This window comes from Excalfactoria chinensis, chromosome 1 (assembly GCF_039878825.1).
Source record: "Excalfactoria chinensis isolate bCotChi1 chromosome 1, bCotChi1.hap2, whole genome shotgun sequence".
NCBI classification, from domain to species: domain Eukaryota; kingdom Metazoa; phylum Chordata; class Aves; order Galliformes; family Phasianidae; genus Excalfactoria; species Excalfactoria chinensis.
Window position 1 is genome coordinate 37,133,584 of NC_092825.1, and position 21,668 is coordinate 37,155,251.

At 35.9% G+C, this 21,668-nt stretch overlaps 1 protein-coding gene across 5 annotated transcripts in view; it reads left to right on the forward strand.

The window, feature by feature from the left end:
• Positions 1-21,668, forward strand: part of SYT1 (synaptotagmin 1) — a 337,265-nt gene that overhangs the window by 64,632 nt on the left and 250,965 nt on the right. For 3 of the 5 annotated variants that reach the window (XM_072329810.1, XM_072329803.1, XM_072329836.1), the window contains exon 2: positions 12,172-12,279. The exons of the other annotated variants lie outside the window; for them this stretch is intronic. The gene's annotated coding sequence lies outside the window, so the exon portion shown is untranslated. The remainder of the gene's footprint in view (positions 1-12,171; positions 12,280-21,668) is intronic. 5 annotated transcript variants of the gene reach the window in all.

Below are 21,668 nucleotides of genomic sequence, written 5' to 3' on the forward strand. Positions count from 1 at the left end.
GATGATAAACTCTGTCATGTTAATAGGAAGGCTTATAGCTGTATGGGCATATGCGGGACTCTTATGCAAAACTGCTCTCTCAAATCATTGGAGATAATAGGTTTAGATGAAAGGGATGAAGATGCTCTGCTGGCTAAATTTTCAGCTGTATCGGTAGTTAAATTAGTACTAAGGAATTACATGGATGTTTAAGTGATTTAAAGAACTAGGGTAAAAATGTTCTTAAATCAATGGCACATCAGTTTAATGAGTAATATTGAGTATAGTTGTGAAGAATTAAATGGTCTAATGAAATAAATTCTGTTTATACAACTTCAGCAATACAATTAAAATAAAACATAAATACTGTTTGTGGAAAAATCTGTTGTTAGTAAACAATTACAGTAATTTGTTTTATTATTTTCTTTCAGTGAAAGAAAATATAGACATATTCTGCTTTCGTATTTGCAATGCATATGTTACTGTTTTTCTTACATGGTCATTTTACACTTTTGTTTCACCCAGTTGTCTATTTTAACTTTAAAAATTCAAGAGCTATTTTTGTAGAAATAATCAGGTCATTTTCAGTTACCGTCAGAAATTCGTTATTAAGACTGATGCTTACTATAGGTTCAGTCAGCCATACTTTACTGAAGCTTTTGACATTGCATGCTGCAAAGTATTTTTGTGACAGCTCAGTTCCATCTTCTCCAGCCTTTCTCACTGTGCATCTGTGTACTTTGCCTCTTCAAGAATGGTGGAAGATCCTGCCCTGGGATGTTCAGTTTTCATACTGTTGGTATCATTCTGTGCACATGTTTCGAAGAATACCCACATAGAGATAATTGTGGATATGAGTATATTAAGGGCAGCAGGTGGATCTTAAGTGGTTGTCATTTTCACAAGTTGAATGTCATGTACTGGAATAGCTGTGACAGAAGGGATCAATATTTTAAAACTGATAGATTTAAAAATGAGATCTGTACAAACATGACACTGTGGCTCATTGCTAGGCTCTTTTGTTTGTTTGCTTTTATACCTCCTCAGTAATTACATCTGAGAGGTGATCTATTTATTTACTGGCGTTCTATAGTATCATATGAGTAATTCACCTGAAATGACTATCAACCATCTTACAAAGTCTTACTGCTGAGGTTCTGTCTGAATGCTAATGTAGGTTGTAATTAATCAATAGTGATTGTGCAAAACATAAAGTATTTATATCATGCTCATAATAGTCATCAAAATTCTCCATAAGAGACAGCCTGAAATAGTAGCAGAACTTTGCCTTGCATCTCTTTGTGTTAAGCTCTTCCCATTCGATGTGCTAGAGTACATGTCTTAAAATGAACTCAGAGCTAAGTAGTTTTGATGTGTCATTTGAACTGAATATAGTTTTGAATGTTCCTATAGTATATAAAAGAAATAATGCTGAAAGTACTTCTAAGTAGCATACAGCAACATCTGAAATATTGTTCTCTTGTTGCTCGACTTTCAAAATCATAACTACAATCTATCAGATCACGTTATTTCTTGAAATGCCATTTCTTAATTAAGAAAAGGTGGATTTTTTATTTTATTTTATTTTATTTTATTTTTTATTTTTTTTCTGGGCTTCTCCCAGCTATCCTTTGTGTTGTGTCTTTACACCTTCATTTGGGTAATATCGGGAGTCTTCTTACTGAGCTGACTCTGCTTGATAGATTATAGATTTTCTAGTAGAAATAGGAGTTATATCCACATATGATATATGGAAATTTCTGAAAGTGACGAGGTACTGGCTGACTCTCCAATTCTGTATGTCATTACTGTCATATAGTACGTCCATATACTGACTCTCCAATGTCAGTATGTCATTAGCATGTTTAAACTCCTTGTTTTATTGTTGTAATGTTTTTCTTTCTTTTGTCTGCATGTATACGCAGCTCCCAGCACAGTGAGACTGATGTTAACTGAACCTTCAGCTTAAAAAGGAATGAGTGTTAATTATCTGGGAAAAAATGTGAGAGAAAAGAAGCTGTGTTCCCATAAAAGCATGTAAGATGAAGTAAACAATTATTTTCACACTTTCTACCTTTCCCCTTAGAACAGCCCACCAGCAATTAGGGGAATGGTTGCAGAAAGAATTAATTTAGGTCCTTAATTCCTTAAATGAATATGTAAACTCGGGTGGTTAGTGGGCTTGTTAGTGTCATTTTATGTGAGCGGTGGTGTAAATCCTCTGACTACAAAAAATGCTCTATATGGTTCATTTCAAAAACTGAAATCACGTGAAAATGAGGGGGAAAAAAAAAAAGTATTATGTCATAAACATTACACAGTAATGTGTCATACAGATAGAACATTCCAAAACTGCTCCTATGCCGGGAGAAATAATTTTCCAGTCAGAGAACCTAGAAACAGAGTCAGTTTTGTTTCCTCAGATGTTGCTGTTGTTGAAAGATAGAGTGAATAAGCTTATCAAACCCTGTTTTTTAAGCTTTCTGTATTGCTATGAACGTTAAGGACATTGATAAGAAATATTTGGAGGCAATGAAAATTGAAGGGAAATGCATAATAGGTTTTATGAAAGTGGCTAAGCATAGCAGGCACCTAACTCCTTTGAAAGTCCATGGAAATAAGACATTTACTCATTTAGACACTTTGTTAAACTCCATTAGGTGCTTATGTGCTTCTTCAGGCATCTGAATACCTCAGCCTCTTGTCCAAACAAAGGGCTGCATGGGCTGACAGCATTTACAGTGATAGGAGTCAGGTATGATTTGACTCACATCAATGGGCTGTGTCTCATTTGTGCCTTAGTCTGTAGGTTTTCTGGTTGTAATCTATTTGTTTACTGGCTAACAGGAAAAAAATAAAATAAAATAAAATAAAATAAAATAAAATAAAATAAAATAAAATAAAATAAAATAAAATAAAATAAAATAAAATAAAATAAAATAAAAACACCCTCAACTGAAAACCTGCACTTCAAGAAGACTAATAAATGTGTTTTGAAGATGGGGAGACAAAAAGTAAAATGACTTACAGATGACACAAAGCTATTAGAGGTCTGATATATCTGGATTAGCTCCATCTTTAACAATGGCTGATATTAAATCCCTGGCCAAAAAGTAGATAATTAGAATCAAACAATACACAGCTCTTCAGTTTGGCATCAATTTCAAAATACAATAAAGCTTGTCATTTGTAAGCTTGTCTAGTTTTTAGAAAAAGACTGAGAACAATTTGCTCTGTCTTGGTACATAAGACAATACAGTGCAGGTGGTTTAAAAACAAAAAAGTTAATCAAGCAAAATTTTACTTAAACTACCTGATGATTCATCATCCAGTCTTTGCACAGTCAATTGTGCTTTTCTGAGCAATTATTTATAGAATATTTAAAGAGCCTGGACAGCATGTGCGACTGCTGAGAATGCTATTGTATTATGAATTACTTCTCCAATTTGTTTCAGTTCAATATAGACTGACAACATTGCAGTGAGTCAGCCTTCTGTTTTTCTGAGTGCATTGCAGTGCAATGTTTATAGTAGAAATTAAGTTTTGCCTCCAATACTATTTTGACCATGTTGTAATATTCCTGAACGAAACTTTGATATGGTATGAAAGTTAGAATTACTTATTACATCATCCTCCCACTTTATTTATATGTGTATGATCACAAACTTGAGTTGTGTTGTTGTTGTTTTTTGGTTTTTTTTTACCAATAAGAGCCACTATTCAACTCTTGTCTGCATGACTGCCATTCAAACATGTCTCTGCTTGGGAACACCAAAAAAAGATATGACAGTAGTTCCTTAATGGGATGGAAGCTAGTTGGAGTTGTTGTAGAAACTGGAGGAATGCATAGACTAGAAAGAAGCTGAGGTGTATTAGATGCACAAGGAATGAGATGATCCAGCACTGTATGAGTTTTGCGGGCTGCAAATCAAGAGGATGGAAGTGGGGAAAGCAGAAAACACAAAAGAGAGGAAAAGAAGGAGTGAAACAGTTGCAGGCATGAGGTGTTTATAGTGTGCCATCTGGAGCAGGGAAGCTTAAGTATTTTTTCTTGTTCTACTGGCCTTTGGAGAGTAGAATGACAAGGAGCTGGAAATTAGACTGATGGCAACAGAGTTACCATCTGTTTTGAGGACTGTGACCTGGATAGATATATCTAGACTGCACAATGAGCACTTTCTGGTATCCTTGTTGCCTGTTCCTCAATCTACCGGAGAACCACAGAAGAAATGATTAAGGCAAGTCAAACAGGAAGAGGTCAAGTTGCGCATTTAGACCTCATACTGGCTTAACTGAGACACAGCTGTGATGCATATCACAGTTTGGGTACTAGGTATGCCTGGAATGGAGCTGGCTTTCTTCATAGCAGCCCATGTGTTGCTGTATTTTAGATTTGTGGCTGAATCAGTGCTGCTAACACACCCATGTTATAGGTGTTGCTAAAGACCTTGAGTCAAGGCTTTCTCTCACTCTTCCCCCAACCTATAGACTGGGAGCAGGAAAGAGGTTGGAGGAGATAAAGCCAGGACAGCTGACACAAACTGGCCAAAGGGATGTTCATGTTCTTACCACTCACCAAAAAAAGGGGGGGATATTCTTTCCAAAATAGCTATTGCTTGGAGGCTGGTCGGGCACCAGTCTGATGGGTGGTGGTAAGTGACTGCCTTTGCTTATTCCCCCTTCCCCTCCCCTTTTTTACTTCATATTATTAAACTGCCTGCATCTCAACCCATAGGTTTTTATTTTCTTGCTTTACCTGTTCTCTCCTGCTTCCTGCTAAGGGCGGGGGAATGGCTCTTGGGTATTTAGATTTTGGCTAGAATCAGCCCAGCAAATCGTTTTATGTCCTGTTTTGTAGAGGTAACAAAAAAGCCAACAACTAGAAGTAAAGCAGTCAAAATATAAATATTTGATTGAAAATATAAGAAAGGTAGTATTAAATCAAGTGTTGTCAAAGAAACTGATTGTGTCAATGGCCTTCTGTGGGTCTAGTGGTGGTTTTTTGTTTTTAGGGTTTGTTTGTTTGTTTTTACTTTTCATGCCAGTGTTATTAATTCTGTAAGACCTGCTGTATCACTTAGTATTCTATTGCAGGCTCACAGAAAACATTTGCTTTTATTGCATGTTACCTAACACTTTTTAAGCTTAGTCACCTGATATGGACAAATGTCAGGAAATGCTCAGAAAACTAAGCAGACTTCTCATGTATTTTCAATGGATACTTTGAGTGGTATTTTTGAGGCAATGGTTTGAAGGCTTATATAACCATTGGTCATGATATTTTCTTCATTATTTGGAGACTATATCAATGGGTATGAATGTACTTTTGCTGCTCAGAAGTCATCAAACAATAATCAAATTCTATCTGGTTATTTTTTCCCTCTGTTTTCAGTCTTGAGAGAAATAAAGATACAATCTACAATAAGATCTTTCATAATGCCCATTTAAGGGGAAGACTGAAAGACTATAAAACTGCATTTCACTTTCAACCACACATAATATGGCAATATGGACTATTTTCATCTGCTACTAGGTGCTTTATAGAACTCCTTTGTATTTAAAAGAGTGGTACTTCAGTGAAAAAATGAACATGATTAAAAATGGTATTTCTACTATATCCTACCTGGTCTGAAATTATTCACTGAGCATTAATATACCTAGGCCCATATCCATGTGGCTTTGGGAGATCTCCAAGGAGGTGACTCTACACAACTCAGAAGTACTTCCTGGCGTTCAGTTTGTGCCCACTACCTCCTGTTCTGGCTCTGACACCGCTGAAAACAGTCTAGCCCTGTCCTCTTTGCACTCTTCCTTCAGGTATTTGTGAACATTGATGAGATCCCTCTGAGCCTCCTCTTCTCCACTCTGAACAGTCCCACATCTTTCAGCCTCTCCTTGTAGGATTCCTACTCTCATAGCACTCACAGTCCAAGCTTTCCATTGTCAGAATGTGACTTCCTTATGTGTGCATCTAGCTGATAGTTTGAGTTTAGAGTTATAGAGTGGATAGAGATAACAAAGCTACCTGGATAGTGGATGAGAAAGAAGTGATGATGAACCTTTTGTTCATTCTAAATGTGAACAGCAATTTTCAAGGGAGCTAATTAAAATCTTTATCTGATCCCTGGCTGTGAGATAGCTCTGCCTGGACGCTTATGAGAGGTTTGTGTCTTTTGAGATTTCTAATTTGATTGTATATTTTTTTAATAGTTTCATGGCAACAACAATTTTTTTATGTTCATAAATCTTTGCCAGAAGAAATAGTAACCTTCCTCTTAAGTGCTGTAGTTAGGAAACAACACTTTGCAAATGATTTTTTTTTATTTATTTATTTTTCTTTATGTATGTGAGATGTATGGTAAATCAATACATTATAGTGGTTTGTAGGGGAAAAAGATTATTTCCAATCTGGTTGGATAATAAGCTATTGTTTTGAAGAGAATCCAATCTGAAATAAAATACAGAATTTTAATAAAAAGTAAGCTTCTATTGCCAAAATTTGTGAAGATGGTTTTGACATCCTAAAAAGACATGCAGAAATTTATAGGTTCAGAGTGGAACACTATACATCAGCTGGATGTCATCAAAGAACATTAAACTGTTAATTTGGCATTGCAGTTTGTCAGCTGGTCACATCAGTTGACTTAATAATTGCTAATTGAGCACATGCACAGATGTGGAAAACAAAACCTCAGAAACTTACCCTTTGGCAGCTTGTTAGTTTTATGTGATCAGATTATTTTCACTTTAGAATGAAAAGAAAGTTTATTTTCCATCTGCAGTGAGATCTATATCATCAGATTGATCTTGTGTTTGATGTCTTTCATAAATTGAAGGACACACTCATGGTTTAAGCTTGAAATTGTTCTATAGTAGCAAGTAAATTAGTTGATCAGTATGGAATTGTGTTGGTAAGAGAGGTCAGAATGAAAGTTTTTGGGATAGGACTTGGCACAATACAAGGAAATCATATAAATTTGAAGTGCTCACACTGCAGTGAACTATTGATTCGTACTTTCTATTGCGTGCTTCAGCTTTCATGTGAAGGACAGAAGTTTCTAGGAGATCAAAACAAGATGTCTGTAACAATCTGCTTAGGCTGTAGTACAAAACTTCATGGTTAATTATCTGAGATAAAGTGAAAGCGTGTTACTAAGAAACCTTTTTATGTAAGCGAGGTGGAAGTAGGAAGGTAATAATGATATAGTTTTTCACAAAGACCAATAAGGTATGGTAATATTTGTTAACTGACAATATCAAGACCGATGCCTTTGCCACTGCAAACTAAAGTATCTGCATATGTTTATTGCTTGCTGGTTTTGAGAAAGAAATAAAAAGTGACCAAAACTTCCTTCCTAAAATGTGTATAACTTAATAGAAACGCAACAGTTAAAGTTCAAATTCTCCTGTGGAAAAATATCCCCAAAGGGAGAGTCTAAATTGTCCTACCAAGACCAGAGAGGCTAGAAAACACGTATAAGCTTGAATAGTGTCATATAGGGACAGGCACATTTTCTTGAAGGGTGGTGACTCAAAGATGTCAGCCATCAGGTTTTTCATAACCATCTAGCTACATGCTGCTGTATGGATACCTGTGCTTGTTGCAGAGCAGAGATAACCTTAACATGCTTTTCACTGAAAAAAAATAGTTGATTTTTTAGGAGATAAAAACATCGTTAGAAGTCAACAGAAACATAGTAATGAAATATCTTTTTTCAGAGCTAAATTTGCTGGATGTTTTTGCTAAATAGTCAAACTCCATGAAATTGTACAGTATCTTTGCATGTTTCTAAAAACTTTGAACTTTGAAAAGGGGAAACTAATGCACAAATAATTTGAAAACTAGCTGAAGGGATTAAAGAATGTACAATTCTTAGGTTGCTGCCATTTATGCTGGTAATAAAAATGTTCTGCATCACCAAATTGTACTGCAAGCACCAGTTAATAGAGGCATGTAGTAGTCAAAGATGTGATAGATGAGCTACAGCTGTGTTATTACACCAACAGTGGAACATACTATTAACTTACTAACATATGTAGATAAAATAAATTGTATGCTTCTGAATATTGATTAAAATGCAGGGGCTGCTCTGAAGGTAATGCCTCCTATTTTATTCTCTTGGCTCATGAAACAGAGGCAGATGTTGGTGGTATGGCAATAGAGGTTGAACTTTCTCATCACTGTTCTGTTATGTTTTGTTGCCATGTGACATATGGCAGCAGAGGGGCAATCTGACAGAGTGGCATCTGACATAGAAGTGAATGTGTAGAACTGGATTCCTCCGTGCAGAAAAAATAGCACCCCTTGACATTCATCACTACTTGCTGTATGTTTCTGGAGACCAAACAGTGAGTGTGAGCACAGTGAGGTGGTAGGGGGCGAGTTTCAGCAGCAGTGACAAGTCACCTCTGCTGGTGCAGATTTTTATGAGTGCAACATGCAGACTCTAGTTCAATCTCTGGTGAAAATGCACAGTTAATAGGGATAATTATGTAGAAAAAATAGTGCTTTGTAGCTGAAAATTTGCTCTATCAAATGGTATTATTTTTTTTTTGTATGTATTGCAGTTTCCATGAAAATAAATAGGAGGCATTACCTTCAAAACGACCTTTCTACTTTGCTGACAAGATGTCCTTAGATTGTTGATCACAGGTGGTATCTGTTTTCTTTCAAATACATCAAATAAAGTTTTATAGTACAAAAAAATCTTGACCATCAGAAAATACTCATCTGAGTCAATATATCCAAATCATTTATGCTGGAGAAGGCAGATTAAAGACGTTGTAAAACTGCACAAATAAATACCTCCGCTTTTTGAATCAGCTTATACTTTCTAATGTAGCTGTGGGCAATCTCAGACGTTTGCAGGTGTAAACAGCCAGTGTTATTATGGTTTGCATGCAGGGCCAAATTGGACCCTTCAGCTACAGAGCACCACTTAAGGAGAAGCTACAATACCCTCGTTTTAGCTCAAATTATAGAAATGAACAGTTAATCTTTTCTGTGGGTCATTCTTTTGATTTGTGGAGGTCTTTTGTCGTAAAAAGAACAAAGTGACTTTATCTTCATGTTCCTGTGTTTCTGGCAGCATCCTTCATAAATTGATCATTGACCTTTCTTGATAAAAAAAAATAAATAATAAAAATAGAAGCCTTTTCCCATCATCTTTTGTTATTGCAACTTTTTTTTTTTTTTACTTTTTTTTCACCACAAGATTCATACTACTGGGGATGTTGATTCTTGATGGAGAAAGACTGGTGCATTTAAAATATGTGACTATCTTAAATATCTTCCTTATGCAACTAAAAAAGTAAGATGCAAAATGCAAAAAATAAACTTTTTGATGGTTTCTTTTCCTGTTGATTTTGTTTGCAGTTTGCATCTCTGTGGAAGATTCATCCATGTTTTCTGCAGAGATATTAGTATTCTGGCAAACTTGCATTTGTGATGCATTTTGTCTCATTAGTAATGTTCACATGCATTTCAGGCTGCTTAATTTCATTACACAAAGTATTATGCACTGTTCATCCAATAAGTGAGAAAGGTTCATTCTGCTACCCAAGGGACTTGTAAAAAGAAGTTTGAAACCTCCAAGAAAACCTGAAAATTCTTGTTGAAACATGGATCATATTTCCCTGCTACCTTTATTAACATATTAAAACTGACTTTATTGATTAGGTTACCTTTGTCTTTCTGAGTCCCAAAGGCTAACTGCTGTCTCCTTGGAAATATTTACTTCTTACTAGGATTCTTTTTTTTTATTATTATTATTATTAATATCTCTATTAATATATATCAGTTGGAGGCCACTTGTATAGCCAGCCTAAGAAGACTGAGAAAAGAATATCACATGATAGGAAGGAGTCAGCTTCAGCAGTGAGAGCTGGACTTACATGTACATGATGGGTCCCCAGTTGCCCTAGTAATGGAGAAAAGCAGTCAGTGTTGAGCAGCTGAGATGGTGACCAGAGTGTAAGTAGTGAAGGCACTGGTAGTCGACATAAAGAATGGGAAGGGACATACAAATTGGGCATGGGGTGGGAAACTGGGACAGACCAGGCAGAAAGAGGGTTGGCAGGGAGCTCTAGGGAGAACAGATTGAATAAGGAATTGTATACTTGTGTTGCAGGCTTTCTGCTGCCAACATACGTCCATTAGCCTCAGACAGTTATTCTAGCTGGGACTGGTTGAGAAATGAGCCAGAAGGGCAAGTGAACAGACTTCAGAGAGAACTGTACTCTAGTATATAGGAACATGCAGTGTATGCTATGTGTGTTTCAGGAAATAAAACTCAAAAGAAAAAAATAAAATATAGGGACCCATTATTAGGTGTTAAACATTAATGTTTTATTTTCAATCTTCCAAAAAATTCCACTATGAAAACCAAAACATAAGAATGTACTCTAGTATACAAATTACAAAGTGCTCAAAGTGCAGGAAGGAGGGGGCCCCTTAAATTCCCTGAATAAAGAAGATAGGTGCAAGATAAGTGTAGCTCCACTCTGAAATATGTGGCTTATTTGAATTAGAGAGCATCAGAAAGAGGCTGAATTACATTTTGATTATTTGACAGTGCAACAGTATTGTTTTATTAATGTTGTAGTTTGGATCTAGTAAGTTTAATTTCACTTTGTTGTTTTGTTAAATAACTATGTTCTAACCAGACAGCCACAAGTTACAAAATCATGGTCCATTGTGAAAACCAGAACATTTTTAAGCTACCTGTTCCTGACCTTTATTTCTTAAGCCCTTGCTTCTGGAGTTATTTGGAGAATGTTGCCTTCCTCTTCCTTATTCATTTCCTTGTTGCCCCATAACTTTTTGACAGTAAATTCAGTGCAGTATTCTTTGTAAATATAAGCTGGACTCCCTAAAAATTTAGAAAGCTAATTATATATTTATAGAAATTACCATTGCTTTTACTGCTTTAGTCAATAATATTGATTTCTTAGAGCATAAATAGTGAAAAATGAGCTTGAAAACTATTAAAAATACTTTCAATAAACTTCTGAATTATTCAATGAAGTATTTGCATTAAAGATTACAGTATGCAATAAAACTTGGAATATGCATGAAGTATTCATATTCCTAGGTACTGTTACTGTTTTAACTGTTACCAAGACCTGCAGAATGAAATAATGTCCATATTTCATACTAAGGAAAATAATTGTATTATCATGTGTGAAATATGAGCCCTGAGGATAGCTGTTATGGTGTATGAAGGCATTGAATGATTAAAAATAGTTAAGACTGAGAAGATTCATTAAGCTAGATTTCTTGTGTGACATTCAGCATATTAGTTAATTCTGTCACTCAGCTTCCTTTGTGACAGACGTGTTGATATCACTTTTTTCTATCCTCTGCCCATCTTAAGGAGTTGATTTATTAAAATCTTAAAAATCTCCAACAGTCTTGTTTAAACAGTGTCCAGCACTGTATGCATTCAGTCTTTGCTGGAGCTTCTAGACTGAGATGAGGGGAAAAAACTAGGTGAATTCTCTTCATTTATCAGAATCTGAGACTCTGTAGAAGAAAAATGATGTATGGCATAAGCTGAGTAGCTCCAGAAATTATTCAAATCTAAAGATTGAATTTTCTTTGATCACCTTTGCCCTTTAATGCAAACTGTTTTGAATTATCTAGTTGTGTATAGAAGAAGGAAAAAAAAAAATAAAGCCAAAAACATAGAAGTACGATTCCAGATCTTTTTGGTATCGAATGAAATCAGAGAGCATGCTAACTTAAGGATCCCTGTGGGGACACAGCAGCAGGAAAATGGAAAATATATTGTAGGTGCCCTCATTGCAATTGACCACACTTGGCTAACTGGGTAAATCCACAGACAGATATAATATTGGAACACATTAAAAAAAAAAAAAAAAAAAAAAAAAAAAAAAAAAAAGGCAGAAAACAAAACAACAAAACAAACAAAAAAAGAAAAGAAAAAGATACAAATCAAATGAGTCCATGATGAAGGAAATTTGTTCATGTCTTTTTTTTCTGTGTATTTTAACAACCTGTTTAACTTCTGTGATAATCAACTTCTGACAATCAGCAGCTGAAAGGCATTGAACAAACCAAGTATAATTAAAATACTTGTTAAGCAGCAATTGCTTGTGAGCAAAGATGGAAAATACAGCTGTGTAGGTACAGGAAATGTTTACATGGAATGTCTTAATTTTCTCTTAAAGGGAGAAAAGAAAAAGGACTTCTTCTGAGCTGTGAAGAAAAGTGCAGACTGACTGATAGAGCCTTTCCAGATTCCCCTGTGAAAACTGCGTTGATGCCAGTCATATAAGGTATTTTAAACAAACATGGATTCTTTTACCTTCAGTACTCTGTTAATGCTTTAATGGATGGCACTTTCCTAGAAAAACATGGAGGTAGTAAATGGCTTAAAGTCTTAGCTTTTCAGATGTAGTGTCTATTAGGTTGGCGAACATATAATTTTGTAGGAAGACGTAATTATTTCAAAATTACATGAATGACAAAAAAGCAGTTTGTATGCATTTGTTGGCTGTTCGTAAAGTAATTGTATTTTTTGCCTGTTCTCACCATCAACTTGCATTTTGTCAAATCCCAAGCTGTCATGGTTCATTATGCATAGATGATCTTGAGCAGCCTTGCATCATAAAAAAATATGCTGTGGCATCTGCCATTGTGCACCAGTATACAGATCATTTCTTACTAAGATTTGTCTGGTTTATCCATTCAGTAGTTTGTGCTCATATATTTTTTGCGTGTGAATATCTTCAGCAATGGGAGCTGCATATACTACATTACTGAGATCTTTCAGCTTGTAGATGTAATATGTCTCCCATGCATTTTTAGCTAATGACTTCCATTTGAGTTAATGTTTGTACAACTGCATCTCTACCAGTCAGTCATATCACTGCTGTAGTCATTTCATAAGCTCCTGTACCAGTGATGTAGACAGCACATTAAAATTAGCAGTTGTGATAGCTATGATTATAACATCAGTCTTGCATTCTAGACCCTATATTTTGACTTTTCTGATTTTAGGAGAATAAAATGGAATTTACATCGTGATTATGTTAACTGTGAGCAGTAGGGTCCAGACATGAATATATTTACTAATGAAGTCTTTATTTCCTGTAAGGAAATCATGTTGGTAAGAGACTGTTATTCCTTTTTGAAAGACTGTTAGTAGAACTGCACAGTACTCATAGGCATCAGTAAATAAAAATCCTCTTCATCCTACTAACTTAAATCTATTTAACTATTGTTGTGATGGGAAATGGAATTTATTTTGTTTTAGATATGTTCCAAGGTCACTTAACTGCTATTCTTATACATTCTTATACATTTTGGATGTATTCTTATACTGTTTGGATGTATTCTTATACATTTTGGATGCATTATACTGTTCGGATGTAGTGTTAGGTTATGATTTAGCAGAGTGTTGTTAGAGTTAGGGTACTAAGGTTAGGCTGTGGTTGGACTTGATGATCTTCAAGGTCTTTTCCAGCCTGGGTAATTCTATGATTCTATGATTTGGAAATTCATTTGTTTTTGCAACTGTTTCATGTAGAAATGTTTCAACAGTCAGCAGTGAAAATACATTACTACCCTATTTAACTTTGTTTCAGTTTTCCTCGTTTTGGTGACTTTTTGAAATTAATCCAAAAAGCAGTTTTTAAGAAACTGTGGGAATACTTTTCATAGTAAGTTAAATAAAAGTAGAGTTGCTTGCTGTAGCCTTGATAGCCTGTCTTCATCTGGTTGCTTTCATGTTTCCTCCAGGGAGGAGAAGAGTAAGAGAAACAATCTTGTTCTATTAGGATTCCTTATAAATGCTGGGCTTGATGCAATTTCAGTAAATCATTGCACAGAAATCACCCCTTTTAATAGATGAAAACAGTGTCTGTGTATTCTGAAGATACATATGGGGCTTCTGTTTGCATGTCACAGTTCCCATACCAGTTAATTGTTTATACTTATAAGGGCTTTAAGGCTTCATTTGTGTTAGAACTTTTTATACGTTTTCTGTTTGTCTGTGCAGATGTTTCACAGAGAGTTTGTGGAACTGCAGATCACTCACAGGTCAAATGGAAAGCAACAACACATAAAGACAATGAAATGTCAGGGCATTTTTTAACGAAAGTCCACAAAACAAATGAAAGGCCGCAAGAAAATGCAAAGCAATATGTCCTCAAAGTGAATTGTCCCCAAGGTAAATAACTTACTTGGAGAGAATACTGCTATTCTTTTGTATTGTAGAGCAGATTGTTGTGAGACTGTCTTGATGTGTGATTTTTGCAGTGGCTGTCATTTTGCCCAAAGCCTACCTTTTATTTTCAGTAATAAAACAAAGTACAGCTCTGTGTTGAATCCTCTGTGGAAAAAGAAGGGAGAGAGTGAGAGAGAGATTGAAAAAATATTTTATTTTTTAATTCCCCAGCATCTGTTCATGCTCCATCAAAACTTGCAAATGAATTTTATTGAAGTAGTAGTATATTCATCACAGTGATAAAATTAATTTCCATCTCTGTTTGCCATCTTGTGTCTCTCAGTTACAGGCAGTTTCTTCTGAGAATATGAAATACTGTCTGTGAATGTGTCTGGGAGTATGCCACCAATGTTTATATCTGCTATCATAGATAACTCAAAGTAATCTAAATGAAGGCAAATGTTTTGAGATCTGAATTTCTGTCTGAACAATAGCTTCAAAGACTCATGTGCACATTTGACTGTCCTACACCCTGAGGTGGATTGCTACTAAGGAGATTATACAAATATACCCGTGCCCTACAATAAGGTTCTTAGGAATGTGAAATAAAATAATGTCTGTAAGGTAAATATGAAGAGGAAAAGCAATTCCAAAGAAAAATTAAATATGAATAACATAAGGAACATTTAAAAATAAATAAATAAATCTATAACAAATACTTAAATACTTATACTTTAATACTTTAATACTTAAAGATACAACAAAACCTGAGGATCTTCTTTGCAAATCTGAACTGGAAATGCTTCTTTAGAAATATGTTTAGTGTTTTTATTTTTGAGTTATTTTTTGCTTTTATGTGACAATAGGAATGAGGATAAGAGCAGTTGTCCCCTGTTACAGGAGTTGTTACTTCTAATGTAGTTGTTTCAGGCATTCAAGAAATTCAGAGTGGTGCTCCTCAAAGAGCACAGAGAAATGTTTGTAAATAGGAGGCCCCAGGAGGAGACCCCAGACCAATGCTTTCATTGCTCTGACCCCATTTAGTACCAAAAAACTGCATTCCAGTTTATAGCAACACTCATGAATTCTTTTCGGGAAAATAAGAGCAAGCCCTGGAATTCCTGTTTCATTTTCATGCAAGTTATACTCTGCTAACAATGGTGAAGCAAGTAGGACTCCAAATGAAATTCCTTTTCAGTCAGTGAATTTGACTGGAGGAGAATATCATAGGACTTATTCACAACAAATCTCACTAAAAAAAGTGTCTTTCAAACTAATCTTAATCTCATCACAAACTGGAGAATGTTTTTTTAATTTGTTAGAGAAAAATGATGCTTCCCCAATTTATCCCATCTTCATTTTTTAAATAATTGTATTATGTTTCTGGATTTTCTGGATGACAGTCCTATGTACTGGAGAGTCACTCACATGCCATCATGACAGTATTCAAGAATCAAGAGCTAATGCATTGTTGTGATTAATGCCACCGTTTGTAGACCTGTCTCATACAAAAGGCTTTCAATAGGTATTAGTATTTCTTTTTGGAGGTTCATATTACAGTGTTGTTTTTTTTTAGTATGTTTAATGTTTTTAACTTTTTCTGAACTAATACTTCACTTAATTTCTCTTCTGGGATTCAACTTTCCACTTATAAATGAAACTCCCTAGGCTGTAGATGGATGTATCTTGCCTTCTGTAATCATTTCCACCTTTAAGGTAAACCTTTAAGCAACAGTGAAAATTGATTTTTGCATAGATCTGTGATACATTAATCCATTAGAAACAGAGCACGCATTAATGCAAAATTTACTTCATTTTTAAACTTATTAAATTGTATAATGTTCTTGGCAGAAAATAACCCACCATTTTATAGTGGCAACACTGGTTGCAATGAGATCTCTGGTTTTTGGCCATGGAGAATGAATCAGACATACCAAGGGATTTTTTGTGCGAAAATAAAACTTTCACAAAGCCATATAGTTAAATGTAGGTCTTACTCTCCCTTTTAAGGAGAATGAAATTGCTGGTGCAAAAAAGGTTTCTTTCTTCCCACAGTGCTGCATATATTGTGCTACAATCTAAAACTGCAGCAATTATACATAGCAGTTAAATAAAATGAGAACAATCAAACAGCCAGCTCACTGAGCCAGAGGTGGTACTTGGAATCCCTGCTGTTTCTCTCAGTCAATCTCAGCATCAGCGATGGTCAGGAAATAGACTTCATTTTCCTGCATATGTTTATGTGGAGGATGGTGGGGAGGGGGGGGGGGGAATCAGTTTTTGTCAGGCAAAAAAACCTGAAAAGTAAAAGAACTTGGAAAAAAAGAGGAGGGAAGAGAAGAGAAAATGAAAGAGAAGAAAAGAGAAGAAAAGAGAAGAAAAGAGAAGAAAAGAGAAGAAAAGAGAAGAAAAGAGAAGAAAAGGAGAGAAAAGGAGAGAAAATGAAAGAAAAGAAAAACAGGAGAAAAACCTTGGATTTGTGGGGAAAGCAAGTGTTTACAAATGCATATTATACCTGGGTAGAATATTATGTTTTTAACTGCCTGGATAGAAGTTCCACCTTATCACGACAGGAGGGAGCCAAGAGGTCTACAGAAATCAAAACTACTGGGAATTTGTATTGTTATAAGAATTGTAGCAGTGAGTTCTTGCAAGATTCTAAGGGGAAGAAAAAACACGTGTAGGGCATAATAAAGAGATAAACGGATAGGAATTCTTTTCATAGACCCAGTTGTGTTCCATGTAACTACTGCAGGAGGTTACACCAATTTTTGAAGTAATTGTTGATGTCAGAGGTCAGAAAGAGGTTGCAAATATGAGGCAGATAAATTTAATGTGTTTTGGAATGTCCTCTGGTCCCAACATAGGTTTCGTCAAGTCGTACACATAAAATTTTGTGACGAGTTCCCTCAAAAAAAGAAAAAAAATCTTAAAGTCTGGTATACATAGGGCATTTGAAACATCTCCAGTGTAGAGGTAGGGGAACAGCTGTGGATCAAACCTATCTAGAATAGTTATTTTGTGAGGTAGATTGGAAATCACGACTCTGAAGAAGTCTAAGGCTGTAGTTTTATGATATCCCAAAACTGCACTTTTGCTGGAAATTGTAATCTTACCCTCTTTTGTTGTTCTAGTATTAAGCTCTAATGGGATAGTTTTCAGCCAGACTGGTCGTGTTGCTGACATACAAGAAATAATAGTTATGTGCGTGTAGGAACTAGGGCAGAATATCATCTGTCTTGGCAGCAGCAAAGCTCTAAATCTGTTTAAGCAGCTCCTGAAAGCATTCCAATACTTAACCTACAGAGAAGGACAGAAGGGAGTGGGTGCTGACACCACCATTCTCCTTCCATGTAGCAAATGACACATCACTAATGGCAGCGTGCTCTGTATTGTAATGGATAATGAGCTCCAGTCACTTTCATATAACTGAGCTACCCAAATTAGTATAATCAGTTCCCAGATTAGATCCCTAGGTGTGGTGACCTTGGCTGGCCACCAGATGCCCACCCAGACACACTTACTTCCCCTCCTCAAGCAGGACAGGAGCAGAAAACAAGATGGAAAAACTCATAGGTCAGAATCAAGACAGGGACCAATTTCATTTATTGCCAATTAAAATGGATTTGGATGATGAGAAAGAAAAAAACTATGACACCAGCTCCCCAGTCACCACCTTTTCCCAGACTTAACTTCACTCCTTCACTTCTAACTCCTCCATTTCCTTGTCCCCAGGCAGCACAGAGGGTAGAGGAATGGGGCTGTACTCAGTCTCTAGCAATTTTCCTCTGCCATTTCTTTCTCACACCTTTCCTTGCTTCACCATGGCTCCTTCCTTAAAGAACAGTCTTTTAAGATTGGCACCATCATGGGCACTCCATGGGCTGCAGTGTGATTATCTTCTCTGGCACGGTCCTCTTCATGGTCTGTGGAGGGACAACCTGCTTCACAGGATTCAAGGGAGCTCTGCTTTGATGCCTGGAGAATTCCTGACTTTCTTCTTCACTGATGTTGTTGTCTGCAGAACTATTTCTCTCACATTTTTTCCCCAGTCCTCTCTGCTTGTCTTCCCCTTTCCTAATCCATATTCCTTTAGGTGCCGCCAGCTTGTCTGCTGGCCCAGCTGTGTCCAGCATGGCGCCACCTAGCCTCTCCTCACAGAGGAGCCTTGCAGCCTCCTGACAGCACCAGTGTATGAACACTCCATACCCCAGGTTTTCTCTCAAACAGTTTAAACAGTGAATGAAAGTAAAGGTAATTTTCTCAGGATACTCTTGAAAACTTTTTCTTATTAACTAATCTTTGGAACCTTGAAACTTTTTTCTCATCTCGCAGACACCTATTTTGTGTTCATATAACAATACCAGTTGCAAAGGAGCTCTTCTCTCTAAGTACGACGGTAAGCACAAACAGAATAAATCCCATGATGTATTCAAAAGTTATATTTATCTTTTTAATTTTCATTGAATCCAGAATTTGCATGTCCAGGATATACTAGGTATGGAAGAAGGAGACCTCAATGCCACAGAGGGGGGCAAACCCCAGAGCATGCTGGAGGTGCTCATAAGACATGGCAGGTGGATGACCAGGGTCAGGCAGCTATGCCATGTTCATTTCTGGTGCCCACCTGCTGTTTTATTGCTGCGTGTTCTCCAGACCACTGATTAGAATACTTTCCTGAGATGAAATTCATTCTCTGCTGTTGTCCCAGGATTTCTGTGGTAAAGTTGGGTTAACACTGTTTCTTGCTTTTATTATTTATAATATATATTTCACAATGTCAGAAACATAATGGCCCTACCAATGTTCTGTATGGTACTACAGACTGGTTGGAACTGTTTGTTCAAATGACTGATTTATTTTGTTCTCACCTTAAAAAATATATATATCATCTGGAAACCTTATCTATTTTTAAAATACAAATTCTTATCTGTGCCTGACAGATCACATCACTATGAGAGGTCCAAAATTGGTGGTTCTCGGTAAAATTTAATTATCTGGCACTTTCCAACAGCAGCTTGTCTGCTACTGACATGTAGAATTTCATTTTGTTCAAACATCTTTTGTGTGTATGTCTCCTTGATATTGATAACAGTGGCTTGTGGTAATGCTTATCTCCTTTTGATTCTGAAAATGTAATAAAGAAGGAGAATACAAAGTAATGACTACATGCATTAGTTAGACATCCATCAAGGCTTTGCATGAGACTTAGCTTTTCAGATATCTCAGGCAACAGAGATCATAAAAACAGTGTTAGGATAGGAAGTGCGTCCACAAAACCAAATAAATCACTGTCCAAACAAGGAGCAAGCCAAAACAGATCCTCTTGTTCATTCATGGAATTATTCCCTTTTCCAAACATGTTTTGGAATATATTGTTAATTGTTAATCTCCATGGTTATCTCTCTTCATAGCTATAGTAATTGAACTTTTCAAGGCACATAAGGCTTGGATCCTTTCCACAAACTATAGAAGATGTGATGGCAATAGGAAACCAGTGCAAAAGAGAGAAAATAGTCTTTATAATCTGGTGTTTATAGATAAGAGTGTTTAGTTGAAAAGAAGAAGTGTAGAATTATAATCATAGAACTCAATCTCATCTGTGTAACAACCGTATTATTAAAGACTTGTGCATATAAATATGGGCAGCTATAGGCAGAAATCTCACTACATAGTTTCTAATTTAAATGTTTTAAACTGATGGATTTTATTTTTTTTTTTATATATAGAAAATGTCTAAATATGTGACTTTCTGTGAGACACTCGTGAGTAATGAAATGGACAATAAGTACATCCTGTTGTATGTATTATATAGGTGCATATTGGAAGTTTTGGGGTAAGAGTTAAACATATCACAGAAAAAAAAAAAAGAATATTTTTTATGTTCAAATATATTTGTCCACTAATTTCTAATTTTGTGTCTGGCACAAAAACGCACTGTGTATGTAGGTAAAAGACTATAGTTTTGAATCAGAAAAAAATGTCAATTATTTGAGAGACAAAAATTATTGAAGATAGTAAGTCTGGTTCTGGGATTACATAGGAATACTAAAAATATTTTAAGGCGTTTTTTTTGTCCTGTGTCCAACTCAAACCAGCCAGAAGAAACTGAGTTTACAGACCTTGGTATTCAAATTTCAAGGTATTTATAATCGGAGCTTCTCAATATGGGAATTTTCTAAATCTCGTAATTAAAAAAGTTACTCTTCAGTACACTGGAAATAATTTCCATTTTCATTTTAAAAGCTTTCATTATAAGACTACATAAATGGAGAAAAGCATGCTGCAAATTGGTAATATTTTAAGCTTGAATGGAATTGACAAAATTTGAAATAATTTCTAAGGCTGCTGAAATCATGTTTCAAGCCATGGAAGGAAATTTACTCTACATGATACATTAGATTCTTTCTAAAAAATATTTGTTTAGAAGCTGCAATATCTTTTTGGGAATATTTGTCTGTTTTGACTTTACATTGCTATATGTGCACATTTGTCTTACTCTAAGGCTTTGACTTTCTAGTTCTTGTGCAGCCAGATTCAATGCTTTCTGAAAACCATGAGGAGAGACCTGTGTGTTTCACTGGCAGGGCATCTGATCTGAAGGGAACAATGCTGTCAATCTGCTGTGTGAGAAATGTAGAAGCAGTTTTGGCTTTCTGATAGGCTGTCAGTAGGCCTTGATAGATGCAGTAAACAATTTTAAGCTATACTACTATGTGCTGCAGAAGAGTCTGTACATAGTGTGGTAGAGCCTGTGTCTCAGGATAAGCAGAGATAGAAACTAGGATTTTCTGAGCTCATCATATGATTATTTAACAGCCTCTCTGATAAAGTTATGTGAACAGCTGTGGGAAAACCATACCCTTGATAAACTTGTCACAGATATGGAAGATGTATATCCAGTGATCAAGGATGATATATTTTGTCTTAGACAGAGAAAATGCACATTGGGTATCAAAGGTGTTAAGCATTTCAGTTCTCATACCGGGTCCAACTTTTGTTGTGGCTTCCAAGTGAGCTGTAAAAGCATAGGCAATAGGGAATCTTCTGACCAAAGCACACAGGGCTATACAGCTTTATCTAAAATAAAAAAGCTGAGCAGCAAACAACTGTTACTTTCCAATTATCTACCCCTGGATGATGTCCAAGAGAAAACGTCATACACACTGTGCAGTAGATTTTTGAAGTGTGTGTATACAGGAAAGGGTGGACAGGAGGATCTGTTATGGTGCTTCAGAGAAGAGTAAACAAGTAGGACAATCAAGGATATCTGATATATATGGGCTTTTGCATGTAAGGTTTAAAGCATTCTGGAATAGAACTAAAAAAAAGATGATGGAAGGAAAAGGTAAGGATGGGGGAGAGAGCTTCCATCTTGTTGTATTGGTCCATTGCCTCCATGTTAGGACAGACAGCAGAATTGAAATGGGATTTCTTTCTATTCTGTAAATAAAAATTGCAGTTTTTATAGAGAAGCTACAGAGAAAATAGCTGTAT